Here is a 14,503-nt window from a genome sequence, read left to right as displayed (position 1 = left end):
TTATCTTCTCTGAAAAATGGTATATCCACAGCACAGCGTGCTCCCTGCCGTAACCTTTAGTTCATTACTGATTCAGAGAGTGAGCGCCCGCTATTGAATCAGAGGGTTGGGACCAAGCTAAAGGTCAGGATTGTGTCTACGTATGTAAAAGCAAGCGTAACCTCTGCTTCTTTCCAAAAGCACGAATATGTGGAGTTGTAAAAGTTCGTATCTGTGAATTCTGTGGTGCTCACATCAGGGTTGTGAAGCAGACAGGTAGGAAAAGACAGTTTCCCAGTTGGGGAGAATCACATCAAGGGACTGATGGAGTTTACGAGATAGTGGGCACAGGCGTACAGCCACTGTCATTCTTCAGGGTGGAAAAAAATATGTTTCTGCCAGCAAAAGCAGACAATGCCTGGGAGCAATTTGAAAAGCCGGGCTAACTCCCATAGCTTGCTGGCCTCCAAGATAACAGTTACCTGTATCCTGTATCCCACTGCACAGATTTCCTGCTGCTGTTTTTCCCAGCTCATGCTTACTTTCCATAGTCTCTGGGCCTCCAGCAGCTCTGGGCTCGCTTTGTCCTTTAAACTTTTTTTGCCTTACGTAGTTTGAGTTGTGTGATAGAAGACCAAATGCCGTGCATCTGTAGGGAAAGGCAGTCTCTCCTTCAAGTCATGCATGGACTAAGATAGCTCTACTGCATGTTAAATTGAAGGATTTTGCCTCTGTTATTTGGGGTTTCTCAATTGTTAAAACATTTAATGCCTGCCATTAGTGAAGGGGCATTAGGTTGACAGGGCCAGTTCCTCAATCTCCCGTATTTACTCACCTGCATCAGTTACGCTGAGCTTAATTTTAATTATAATCCACTGGGTCACCTGTGCTCCATCAGACTGTTTTCTCTAAGGTTTTGTTTCATCAGAACTTCATTAGAGAACTAATTTTTTTTCCAAAGCCATCCAATTCAAGGCTGAGCTGTGAATTTTCCTGTTAAACAGGCAGATATCCCAGTTCTGTGCTGTGATTCAGCAGATTCTTCGTTCTCAGCCTCGGCTGTCACCAGATCAGTGCTGTCGAATTAAGCAGCATCCTTGACTTTCTTTTCCTTAGCTCCTCTATCTGGAAAATGGAGACAGTGCTAATCTCTCATTTCTGTAACTGTAATGTTTGTCCAGCACTTCAAAGATGCCAAACACAATAAAACTGCCAAGCATCCTTTCACTAACAGGATTGATGATTTACAACCCAAAATGCTCATTTTTGTGCTAAAACAAGATCACCTGAAAGATACTGCGGTTGGAAGGAAACCAAGGATGGGGGGAGGAGGAAACCATCTGTTACACAACAGCAAAAATGTTTCAGGGCATTCGCCTGGGAAGCTGTGGGTGACGAGTTTGGAATATGAAGACTTATTTATATGGATGGAGCTAATTTTCTCTAAGTTATTCATTTTTCACTTAGGGAATTACCTAATCTTACAAGAGACTCTAGGAGGAAAGATTCATTTATTCTTTGTCTCGTTCAGCCCCAGGCAAGCCTGAAGATGCTCTGCCTCTTCCAGTTCTGCTTTTTGAACGGATTCTGTTAATGGAGCTTAAAGATTTTCTTCTGCTGGATAAAAAGGGTTAATCTTTCTCGTTCCCTCTCACCCTTCTCCTCCTCTTTTTCTGGAGAGTTCTTTTTTTGGCGGCTCTGGCTGTTTCTATCATCTTCTCCCCCTAATCTGCCACTATCTGAAGAATTCATTACATTTCAAATCACAGGCCTTGCTGCATACATTAGCAGGTTTTAATAGACTTGCCATGACTCAAAAAGGAGGAAAAAAAGAGAGAAGATTTAAAACTCTTGTCTTGCCGAAAGCAGACAGATTGACTCAAAAATGACTCAGTCAATAAAAGATGAGTTTTGAAAAGGCTTCCCTTCGCTCAAAGGGAGCTCGTATTCCAGCGAATTAGGTTTTTCTAAGCCCACTGTCAGAAATTAATAATACATACAGCATGTAAAATGGATTTAGCCCTGTACAGCCTTATACAAACATATCTTTGACTTGCTAAATGTGACACGACTACCAGGATTTTCCAGCCTTTATCCCAGGAGTTTGTCATCTCTCCAGAATGGTGACCTCAGTGGAATTTTTAAGCACATAAAACCCCCCCTGCTAAATGAGATTTTCATTAAGAATATATTTCTACTTCCCTCACCCTTTTTCTCCACCCCAACCCCATCTTGTCAGAGCATTTTATTATTATTATTTGCTATCAAAATTATGCCAAAAGCTCTAGTTTAAACTCTCAAGCTATCGAGTCCCTTTACTAGACTCTTTCAATGGCCTTCCTTCAATGAAAGAGATACTGAGCCTTCTACATAATAGCAGAAATCTGTTATTTGGGTCTTGTTTTTTTTCTGCTGCCACAAAAAGCCTTATAGGCCATTAAAATATCTCTTTCTCAGAAAAAAGAAAGGGCTTCTGTCTTACTACATCTATCCACAAGTATTCTTTTGTGGTTTGAGGTCTCCCCAGGTGGTCCTCCTTGCTGTGTTTAAGGTAATTTGAACACGCAGGTGTGAAATCAGTCAGCACTCCTGTTTGTTCCTCCACCAAAGTCCCTCAGCTGAAAAGAATTAAAAGTGGTACCAATTTTAACCTGCTTGGTGATTTGGCTAGATCCTTTATTTCAACTGCCTTTGTTATGCATTTGGGCAGAGCTTGAAGAATCCCCAGAAGATGCTGTTTTTGGCAGGTAGGTCCATATAGCCTTCTGGGTAGCTGTAGGCTGGCTGTATTTTTCTGTGTCTCATTGTTTTCTCATTCTTCTAAATCCCACTATTTTATTTCATTTGTTTTCCTTTAAATTTCAGAGTGCTCAACTGACCTGAACTCTTTTCTGTGTTCTCTCTCTCTCTCTCTCTCTCTGAAAATCTTATTCCTACTAGTTTTTTTTAATTATTATTATTTATTATGAATTATGCTCTAAGTTAACTCTGTAAAGTCACTGCATGTCCGCAGCTCCTCATGGATCTGTTCTGTCCCCTGGCTGTATTATTCTACGTATTGGCTTTGTTGTCCTATGGCTGTGGAAGGTATTGTGAGAATGTGTGGCAGAAGTATGATGTCTGGCTCTGAACTGTACCTCCTAGATGATGCAGAGAAACTTTTTAAAATGTCAGTGAAAAAATAAACACACTGAAGTGCTCCATTTTGGACCATTATATGCTGTACGGATGTTTCTTGGGCTTGAAATGGGCAGAGCTCATAATTTTTTTAATACGTTTATAGGCTGTATGAAAAGGCTAAGCTTAGAGTTGTTGACAATATGCACCCAAAAAGCGTAGCAGTGGTTTTTTCTTTCCTATTATTGCAAACAGGAGACCTGCCCAGGTTTTGTTGTGCTTCTCTGTATCCAAAGAAGAGATCTCTAAACAGGGGTGTTGGTGTTTAGAAGAGGTGTCCATCGAAGTAATGAAAAGCATTTTTCACAGAGGTGACGGTGACAAACTGGTTCAGCACTAGCAAAACTATTTCACTTCAGAAGAAATTTCCGCTTTTATCTCTAAGGGCAGACTGTTCCAGTTTTTGTTTTTTTTTTTTTTAATATAATTTCGACATGTAACTGGAAATGACCTGGCCTCAAAACAGGGCCAGTAGAACATCACCTTCTCCAATACCATTTTCCCCACTGCTGAGGAAATTTAGGTTACTGGATCCTGGTTACTGGTCCTCCTTAGCACAGGTGTGGCCCCTACTCAATCATTTCTGTCCAAGAGCCATGAGTATTTAATAGTTGTTTACATGGAATTAGATAGGTCTTCTACTCTTTGTTCCACGTCACTTATGAACATTAGCCAAGCAATTGTTGGTTCTTGGGTCGTATTATGAGATACAACCAGGAATTATACAGCAATCCCAGGAAGAGAACACTCGTCTGTCTTGCAGATGTTTAGTCTTCAGTGCTTAAAAAGTGTTGGAAGAACCAAACATACAAGACCTAGAAATCAGTTGGATTTTTGCAGTTGAAAGAGGTGCTTGAGTTGTTCTTCCTCGGGGTCTTTTATTTGTAACATACCAAAGTCCTTCCCAGGATAAGTCTCTGAAGTTAACGTCCTGTCACCTTGTGTCATTGTCAGGAGCTTTTAGTTTTCTTCTGAAGATGTGCTCCTAATGTTGGTGTAGAGATGAACCCTATTGAAGGGAACAGGCTTGACTCTTGCTCCAGTTTTGTGTTTGTTTCCAATTTAGTTCATTTTTAATCTGTTCCATGTTCTCCTGACTTGAAAAAGGAGTTTTCCCAGTGAATGCTGTGTCACTTTAACTTCCAGCTGCTGTGCTGGGACATAGCCACCCAATAATCTCTTTAGGAATAATTGCTGGTGTCTTTTCAGATCATTTTTGTGAAAGGTGACAAACTGCTTGCCGCAGCGAGATGTTAATAACACAGAGATGCCCTTTGTTTGAAAGCTGGTGCAGAAATTACCCCATGCGCTTGTTGGAAAGTCAGAGTTGTGATGGTAAGAAGTGAGGAACGGATCTGTTCATTTGCATATAATTCCAGGGCTTATGTGTCATCTTTTGTGTAAACCATACAATTTCCGGCACGGTAGGGAATGTGCGCTCATAATACAGAGGGACAGGAACATGGGCTCGCTCTCAGCATGGATCAGGGTTAGAGAGATGTCGTCTACTAAAAAGGAGGGGGTAGAAAAGAAAACATGGTCTGCAGGAGCTACGTGGAGAGGAACAGGCATGGATATTTCATGAATCCAAGTTGTCAGACCAGCTCAGGGGAAACTATACATCCTGATGTCCTCTCCGAGTAGGCATCAGAAAAAGGGAAGAATCTGTCTGCTTCCATGTCTGTATGGAACTGAGCTGCCCCTGCATCTGCCCTGAATCACAGCTGAGACCTACTGCGTGTCTTTCTTACTACTCTTTTAGTCAGAGGCTGCTCAGCTGTCCCCATACCGGTCAGATACACTACGGAAGTCCAAGATGCACATCTTTATGACACTGAAATTAAACTCTTTAAGACACTTTAAACGGCAGCTGAGGGCTTTCTAGCCTGTTCCCAGTGTGGGTTTCTCAGCATTTTTTCTAAACAGATGATGGGGTTTTTTTTTGGAAACGAATGGCACAGGTATCTGTCTTGTCAGAGAGGTCCATAAATACTGGCTTTGCTTTTTTTCTTCCTCCTCTCTCAAGGAAGCTAGAGAGTCTCCCTGAGTAGCCAGTCAGTCCCAATGATGAACTTAACAATTATAGCCTTAGTGCCCATCTTCCAAAATTTCTAATAAAATTGCATGAATATTTAATACCCAATTATTAAATATTTAAAAATTTAAAACTGAACTGGCTTGGAAGTTAGCACGTGATGAATAATTCAGAATCAGGAGAGGAGACTCGGCGCTTGGGCTGAGACAGATGTTACCTTTCCAGTCTCCCTGCCCAGAGGTGATTTTGGTGGCCCTTCCAGTCATGGGATGGTTTGTGGGCATTGCTTGGAGATTTCAAGCCTTCACCTCTTGCTCAAAAACATTAGCACAAGATTAAGGGAAGTAACCCTCCCTATCCAAAATAACCCTTCAGACTCCTGCGATGGAAATATGAGCTTCAGTGGCTGGAATAATGTGATTGAAAGCCTGGTTATCCAGGAGATGGCTCTGTTTCCAAACATCTTTCATGCTCCAGGGAAAAGATTGTTTGTCTTTACGTCTGTGTCACATTCCTGCAGTTTTGTTATTTGAAAGCCCCATTTCCCCTGTTGCTGTTCTGCTGCTCCGTGCTGAACCAGCATTTCATTCAGCTCCAGCACGTTCATCTTTAAAGGATGGTTTTCATAAAGTGGACACCAGAAAATGAAGTGGAACATGAAAAATATGCCAATAAAAATAGGGCAGAAGCTGCTGTCCTGCAAGAGGAGGTCGGGGCACGTTGAAGAGCGCCCAGAGGAGACGGCTGGTGCGAGTTCTGAGCAGAGCGAGTGCCTTTGGGGCCTGCTGCCGGAGCACGAAGGGCAGAGAGAAGGAGCGGGGGGGAGGCTTGACTAGTTGGCATCCAGAGTGCTTTCAGGCCAAAAGCAATATGTTTGCAGTGCCAACACTTCAAAACACTATTAAGAGGATAAACAGGGGGGGAAAAAAGGATTGAATAGAAGGAGTGAGTGGAGGCTTTTTAGAGCTTAGTTTCCTTTGGAACAAAAGCCCTAAAACAAACTCCACAATCTTCTCCCATTAAAAACACAAATGTGGCGTGCTGCAGAGACCTGCCTTTATCTGTTGCAGTGCAATTGTATTTTCATCCCCGCTGGCTGGCTAAAACCGTGTGCATTTTTCCTGGCCGTCCTCTGCGACCCTGCAGCCTGCCTGCGTGCTGCGCACAGCAGAAGCGCTTCCATTAGCCCGGGCCATGCAAACAAACGAAAATGGCAAGCTGACCTTTCAGCGAAGCTGCCTTACCTAGGGACGGGGGCACTGGGCTTTGTCTCAAAAAAGTGAGTCCTGCAGCTGGTAATGGTGTTATAATGTCTGTCAAGAAGAGAGGTGATTCATGGTAGGAAGGGATTTAGTCCAACGCAGCGGCGTGCGCTTGCTGACAGCCACCCTCCAAACAGTCAGGGAGTCTGCAGGGTACAGAGTTTGGTCTGTGTATCCCAAATAAGAACTAAAGGATGCATGTATGGTGCCCTGTCCCGTCTCAGACTCTGTCTTACACCACTTGGTGAGCTACTTTAGAAACGGTAGGAATCTCTTTAGGTGTTTATGAATTCTGTATTTATATCTGTCTGCCTGCAAAGCTACCATATCTTTATGTTGTGAGCACAGGCTTCATGGCGTGGGGGAGAGCGAGACAAGGTACTGTAAGTAACGTAATCTTGGACACCATAACTGAGTCTGAATAACATTTCCATGAGTCTCAGCATCAGAATATGAGCATAGAAAGTTCCTGGAGTAAGAGCAGAATGGCTGTGCTCCTGGGAAACCTCGGGATCATCTCTTGCCGGTGGTGAAACACTCCTGTTCGTAGCCCCAGTGAACACCATTAGATAACAAACTGTAAAGCGCTCTCTAATGCATGTTTAAATATTGTCCACCCAGCACTGTGAATGACTATAACTCCTGCAAATAATCTTAATTTTGAGAAGGAACAGAGAAGTATTTCTGGAGCAGTGTTTCTGTGTTTGTTTTAATAGCAGATGTTGGATGCTGTTTCAGAGGTTTAAATAGCATCCAGCGTTTTGGGGCAGTAGTAATAGTAGTGATGTGCCAGTGGAAACAAGATAATGGGCAGAGTGCAGGGGAGGTGATCAGACAGGGGATAAATTCGCCTATTAGATGCTTCTACAGACCACCCTATGTAATTAACAATGCGTGTTATATATGTTAATTATATAGTCCCTAGGATTAATTCTTACATTAGACACTTGAGTGGTTTCAAAACCACTCTTTTTCTTGGAAACAGCCTAGCGGAGAAGCGATTCTCCTTCCTCAGAGAAGCAATCCGCGTTGTGCCCCCTGTTCTTGCTGCCAGACTGCCCTGAGGAATAGCCCGGGAAAAGTCCTGGTGACGTTTTTTGTTTGTTTGTTTAAAAGTCCAGAATGGATTACCTGCAAAACAGGTAGCTTGGAAGACTTATGCCTAGTATTTGCGGGCGTGTTCTAGAAGCAGAAGATAACTACTTTCCTGTACAACTGAAGTGACACAGTGTATTTGTATTGTTAAGGTGAGGCAATTTTTTGCATCTGAAGTTAATGACCAGCTCCAGCTCTGGCTGACATCACTTTGTTGTAGGAAGCGCTGTTGGTCTGTAATTGCAGTATGGAAAGGAAATGTGGCTAGAAGACTTTAATCATCGTTTGGGGGGTGGAGGGAGACGTCTTCCTGGTTGGGTCACAATTTATGACCAGTGTGACCATCCTAACTTCCAAACAGTTCATGCTGCATCACGGTAATTGGTGAAGTCCACCTAGGGCAATAAATAGCTCTCCTGAGGTTAATTTATTCTGCGTCTGGGGTGGATGGTGCCATCCCCACTGAGTTCTGTATTGCTGCAAGCAGGCTCTTCACATCATTTCAGCGAGTGATTTTAAAGCTACCCAGGGTGCGTTTACACAACACTGCGCTGCCTTCACTGAGAACAGTGTGGACATGCTGCGGGGGTGGCTGAGGAGCCGAGCTGGGCTTCTGAAAGCCCTCTTGTGTCCTGCGTTCCGCAGCTCTGAAATAGCTTTGCCAACACGGAGGAGAAGGGCAGAGGAAGCTCCAGGCAATGCCCACACTGGAATCCACTGAGAGAGCCCTTCGCTCGGTGGTGGTTCATCTGCCAGGGCTGAATCCTGTACCTAGGCCAACTTCAAGGGTGCTTGTGAGTTTTGCAGCATTGTAATCTCAGGGCTAGCAGGAGAAGAAAAGAAAGCTTAAGCCTAATCCATGCCATAAGTGTGTGTAGGTACTACAAGAGCAAGTTTGTCTTCTTCCATAGCTTCTTCTCTCTGGTCCTCAATGTCCCACTTCTTTCACCGTAGTCTTCTGATGCACTTTGCCACTTTGTACAGGTTTTCTGAGGATAAAGGTTAATTATGGACTTCTCTCCAAGAAACGGTACCCGTGTAAAGATACGTGGGTTTTCTGAAAAGGGGGCTTCAGACAAGCATCTTCAGTGAGGAGAGACATCTGGGAAATTTTCTTAGCTGAGAGTTGTTGGGCAGTGCAAAAGCTGTAGCTGGCCATGGCGGCGCAGACCTTAACTTGTATCACGCTGCCTTTGAAGACTCTCCCCAGAGCTGCTGGAAGGACGAGCTGGTGGCTGGAGGAGGGGGCTGGGAGGTGCACTGAACCGTGTGGTGCGTACACTGTTTAAAAATAAACCAGTGTTGACTGATCAAATAAATACCACTTAGGTTTAAAATTGAACAGTCACCGCAGTCTGTTGAATATCAAACTGTTTTTACCTTCAAGAAAAGTTATAATTCATGGTTGCAATGTCACAAATTGCGAGTTTTGCAAAGAGCGGTTGGAGTCTGCCAGGCGGTAAGGTCGAGTGAGGGTGGCATGGGGCTGCCGCGCCAGTCGGGTTGCGTGGTCCCACTCCCCCAGGGCATAAAACACGCCTATAAAATCTAGCAAAGCGAATTTTATTTCTCAAAAGCAATGGTCATAAACTTGCCTACATCAGAAAATGCTCAGCTCCTCTTCTATTAGCCTTTATTTAATACGATACAATTTATTTTTATATTGTGTCCTTCACAGAATATCAGAGAACTCTTTTCAGAGACTGTTCCTCATAAACTAAAGCTGGAAGAGAAAATTTCAGCTTGGGGTCTGAACAGGAGAACGACGGGAAGGATTTCAGGCGCAGAAGGGCGGCGTTAGAGTTGGCAGAGCGTTGGGTGGAAGGGACAGAGCTGCAATAGGAGAGCGTAATTAAAGAACAGTTTAGGGGGTACAAGTGGGGGTGACAGATGGGTGCCATTGCATGGCAGGCACGGTGTTACAGAAATGGAGAGAAGCCTCTTGTCTAGGTGGGAGAGAGTAAGGGTAATGGCGGCCTTGCTTCTTGGAATTGAGAAAATAGCGTTTCCTCTTCCCATTATGGACCTTGTGTGGACAAGGTGGTACTGGTGTCCCTTCTGTAGGCTGGAAACAAAATCTAAGTAGTGTGTTGTTTAAATGGAGCAGGGTTTGTAAAAATACAGCATCCTCCATTGCAATATTGGGTGGCATCTGTCTGAGGCATTCCGGCAGGGTCGGTGGGGACAGGAGTTCATGCGTAAGTACTTTATCCCCTGTGTGTTGGAGTGAGTGACCCCCAAACATGTTATTGAGGGAAAGTAACCTTTAATGGGGAGTTAGAAAGGACTTCAGGCCTGCTGGGAGAGAGAGAGATATTAGCTGGGATCGCAACTGAATTAATGCAGCTACATGGCTTGTGGCATCGTTAAGGATGGGCAGAACTAATTTGTGTTTTCCTGGAAAAGACTAGTGATACATTTAATTTCATGCCGCTTTTGGCATGCTGACAGCCACATTGTTTCCTCCTCTTTTCCTGGGGAAAAGGTTAAGCATGGATTTGGTTTTCTTTGGTGTAGAGGCTGCTGTTGCTATTGATTGACCTGGCTGAACTCGGAGCAAGAGCCAAAGCTGTGGTATTTCCAGGCAGCTGCGAACATTTTCAGATGTAAGGAGTGTAAAAGCAGTGGAATAAAAAGCAGTGACATTTTCAATACGAGACCAAAAAAACCCAACTCGTATTTTATTTATTTATCCAAAATAGTTTGAATTATTCATTAAAGTCGATATAAGTGTGTGAAAATACAAGGTGTTTCAAGAAGCAGCATCATTAGGAGGAAGTTAATCATTTGGCAATATTAATTTTGTAACAGATTAATGATTTTTTTTTTCAGCGAGGACTTTTTTTCCCCATCAAACTCTTCAGGACAGGCAACATTTTATATATACTCTTGGCCTGAACACAAAGGAGATGAGGCAGTATGATTTCCAAATATTTTCATTTTCTCTTTGTTGTCCTCCTTTATTTTTTTTTATCCCAGGCAAAGTAAACAGCCAGTCATTATCCCCGACCAAGGCATAGCCTACCAAATCTCACGCTTATTTTCTCAGTTCTTATTTGTTTCGTTAATGCTTTGGTGAGGGATGCTTTGGCGTCCGTTCACTGGGGTGAGGGATGTTTGTGGTGCGGCTTTCCCCATCCATGGCTTCTGCAGAGCCCACCTGCAGCTTTTGCCCGTGTTGTGCAAGTGTGACAGAGTCGAACATAAGACCTCACAAGAGTGCTCTAAATGCAGGGATTCTCATTTTCAAGCACTGTCTTTTAAAGAGATAATTAAACCTAATTCTCCAAATGTTGTGAAAGATCTTAAAGGATCAAGACGCTCAATGTTCTGTAGGTGGTAGATAAAACGGGTGGAAACAGTAATGGTGTCATCAGAAACCTGCTCTGTTAATGCGCCCCAACCTGTCCCGAAAGGATCTCCCTCTGTTCAGTGGCCTCTGTGGCTGGGCCTTAAACGTTGCTCTGAAATACGCTGAATTGCAGACTGTGCAGGTGATGACTTTTGAATCAATTTTTCCTGACTGTGCTAGAAATTTGGCGGGAATTAGTGGTATTAGGTGAGGCTTAAGAATTAGCACTGTCACATCTTTGAATTCAGGCACGGAGCAAACAATGAGCTGCCTCTTAGCTGAACATCTTCGCTTGGTGGGGAAATATTAGACAGCTTAATTGCTGTCCCCGAGTCAGCGCACATGCTGCTTGTGCTGTTCTTTGGGTGCAGGGAATCTGCAGCTCCAAGGCAGAGCTGTGGCACGGAGAGGCTTCGTAGGTACCCAGTGCCTACAAATGGGCATCCTGTGCCATTTTAGACACCCCAAAGTGTCCGAGACGTTGGCCTGGGGCTGGCTGCTGTGACACAGAACCTGCAGGAAATATCTTTCCTGCAGAAGCATAGTGGGAAGCTGTGAAAAATATTGTAGGGCATCTCAAATGGCTTTGTTTCAGCAGTGGGATCCCATCCGACATTTCTGAAGTCTCAGGCCGCCTTCCTATCAAGTTACTGTTCTGTGAATCCTCCTCACTATGTGGCTGCTTGGTTGTGTCGGCAGAGTCCGCAGCAGAAAGCAGGGGAGCAGTCACAGTCCTGAGTTGATCTGGGAGTAGCCCCTAGTTGTTCCTGCATGATAAATGCTGCAGGAGGCAGGCACCAGCAGCTGCCGTAGCTGAACTATTGAGGACCGCAATTCAATTAGGTGTAAAGGAAGAGCAATCTCTGTTTTACAGTCAGAGTTCAACGGACCTTTTGCTGAGGGCAGCTGCAAACTTCAGCATTCCTATCAAGTCCCTATAGCGGCTTGTGGTTTTTTCTGCCCCGGCCCCAAGCTGTGCCACGAAAGAAACTCTGTTGGGCAGCTGCTAATGGAGCCAGGGAGAGGGTGGTGAGGATTTATCCCATCCCTGGCCGGTGCTGCCATATTTGGCTGCATCTGCATTAGCAGTTACCAAGTTCAGCACCTTGTGCCAGTGGCTGACACAAGGCATCTCTAACAGAGAGATAACTTTTTCCTGCAGATGAATTTCTCCAGCCAAGACAGCTGACTCGGTGATACACCAAAACTGCCGCAGGCACTGGAAAAAGGGCCAGGAGGAACGGCAGGGGCACGCTGACAGGAGTGGAGGCTTGCTAGTTCTTCAGTTAAATTGAAAAGCTCAGGTTTTCTTGCATGAAAGACTGAACTGATTGTAGTCAGTTTTTCCTTTTTCACCCTGAGGGTAGTGGAGGAAAGCAGTTGCCATCGCTTAGTTACTTTTCTAGATTCATGTGGTTGTAGCCTAACTAGGCCAGTGTTGTTGGGTGGGTGCTAAGGCTGCAACCCAACGGGTGCAAGGATGCTCATGATGGCCATTAGCAGCACCAAGTCTGAGAGACAAAACAGGGGAAAAGGTGCTAAGTCTTCATGAATAACGAAAGCTGTTCTAGGAGTTCATGAATTAGGGTGCCATCCACCTCCAAGGTTACAGAAGTCAGGAAAGCCAGCCTCTGAGATGCGGTAGGGAAAGACAGATTTACTTTTCCAAGGCTAGGCTGCATTTATTAGGGAAAAAAATGTCGCTGTTGGGCATGTGCGATATATTAAGGCAGTGCTGTTTCTGACAGTGGCAAAATGTTATTTACCACTGCAATGTGGTCACTGAATTTTTACTTTATATATAGGATTTTGTGCTTAACAGTTGCATAGCTAAACGAAGGCTGTGAGAATATTGAGGTCAGAGCTGCCAATTAACCTCCTGATTTCAGAGGCTGATTACTCAATTAATCAAAGACTGGACCCAGCTGAGATGATTGGGAAAAGGTTGTAACAATCCAAGGAAGGGTTGAGTTAATCACGCAGTGGTGAGTTTAGTAGGAATGGGAAGGTGGGTGGTCAGGACAGACACAGCGTTTTCAAGCTCTTGAGAAGGGGCAGCATGTAACCCACCACCCTTCCTTCAGCCTTGTACGCAGGGTTTGGAATACTCTGTTTACCTTGCATCCCCCAGCAATTGGGGGATTCACTGTAGAACAGCGTTTAAATGAACAAACTGCTATGTGATGTTCCCCAAAACTGCCTTGCTCCCCTCGATGAAGCAAGATAGAGCTGGGTGAGACCTGGAGTAAAGGAAATCCTTTGCTCATACATCATCTCCACAAGCCACTGAGGAAGGTGGAGCTGAATTATCCGCAGGTAAGGAGTTGGCCAGCATTAACTCTGCCTGCATGGATGCTCTCACTCAGAAGTAAAGGGGCACGTGGTTCTCTTTAACCATTAAAGAGTTCCTGTCCTTGCCTGGGGATTAAGCTGAATTGGATTAAGGCCAAAGTACTTCAGAGCAGGGGCATCCTCAGTGGCATTTAAGACACTTTAACTTAACACATTGAATTATCCATTTGTCCCACCCGGAGTGCCTAACTAAAGCAGTACAGAAGGTAAGAGGAGACGCACTTTCTCCTGGTGCACTTGCAGCTGCTCAGAGATGAATCACGGGCAAGTCCATGGTCTTGCAGTCACCACCCTGCTTTCTTCCTGCACTACGCCTGGGAGGTTGGAGGAAACACTTTTTGACAAATACTTCAGCAAAAACTTTTCCAGCTTGCTAGGCAAACAGTAATACTTTAGCGTGGGGTGTATAAGCCCAGCCAGAAACCTTCCCTTGTACTCAAGCAGTCATCTTGCTGAAGTTTCTGCTATCCTGGTGCTGGACTCTGAATTAACTAAAATAAAGATATATGGGCTACATGTGCTACAATTATGTCTCTGATCACAGCACAGACAAGGCCTTAAACCTCAGAATGACAAAGAGGTATCTGAGTGAGGAAGTCTATTTGTTTGCTGTTAGAAAGAGTCAGGGTTTTTTTCAAACCCTGGACTGCAGTGTTGATAAAACAGGCTGACTTGGGAGACATCTCTAGTGTATATTAAAGTAAAGCCAATCTCTGTAATTAATGGGGAGATAAATTGAGGTCTAATTACTCAGAAGGCACCTTGGGTGAAAGATTCATGGTAATTGTTGTGTATCCTCTTGAAGGATTCACAGTGCTGGCGGCTCCCTTTGTAGCAATAAAATACAGGGTGAGTGGCAGGCAGTCTCACAGGACCTCCCTTCTAGGGACTAGTCCAGTTAAGGCAGCAAATGCAAAGAGGCAGTGGTACTCTTCAGGCTTTTTATCACAATAAAAGCCCCTTCCCTAATCTTAAGGGATTCCTAAGCAGTGTGTCAATTTGAGATCAAAGGACTTGCAGTCAAATCAAGAGTACCTCGGAGGAGGTTTCCCTGATAGGCAGCTTCCTCCTGATGCAGCCATACAGAGTGCATATTTCTTACCATTTTTCTACTTTCTTGCTTCCTGTGGCGTAACACCCTTCTCTTGGGTTCTGTGTGGAAAATAAGATGTGTGCATGTGGGGAAATGGATGCTATAGCTTTGAATTTTGTAGCACGTTGTTGAAAAGGCTGGCTGAGCAAAGGAAAAAC

At 44.3% G+C, this 14,503-nt stretch overlaps 1 protein-coding gene across 2 annotated transcripts in view; it reads left to right on the top strand.

The window, feature by feature from the left end:
- Positions 1-14,503, top strand: part of MAD1L1 (mitotic arrest deficient 1 like 1) — a 391,040-nt gene that overhangs the window by 280,097 nt on the left and 96,440 nt on the right. The gene's annotated exons all lie outside the window — the stretch shown is intronic.

This window comes from Opisthocomus hoazin, chromosome 15 (assembly GCF_030867145.1).
Source record: "Opisthocomus hoazin isolate bOpiHoa1 chromosome 15, bOpiHoa1.hap1, whole genome shotgun sequence".
NCBI lineage: Eukaryota > Metazoa > Chordata > Aves > Opisthocomiformes > Opisthocomidae > Opisthocomus > Opisthocomus hoazin.
The sequence above is the reverse complement of the archived record's forward strand: the minus strand, read 5'-3'. Positions and strand labels throughout refer to the sequence as shown.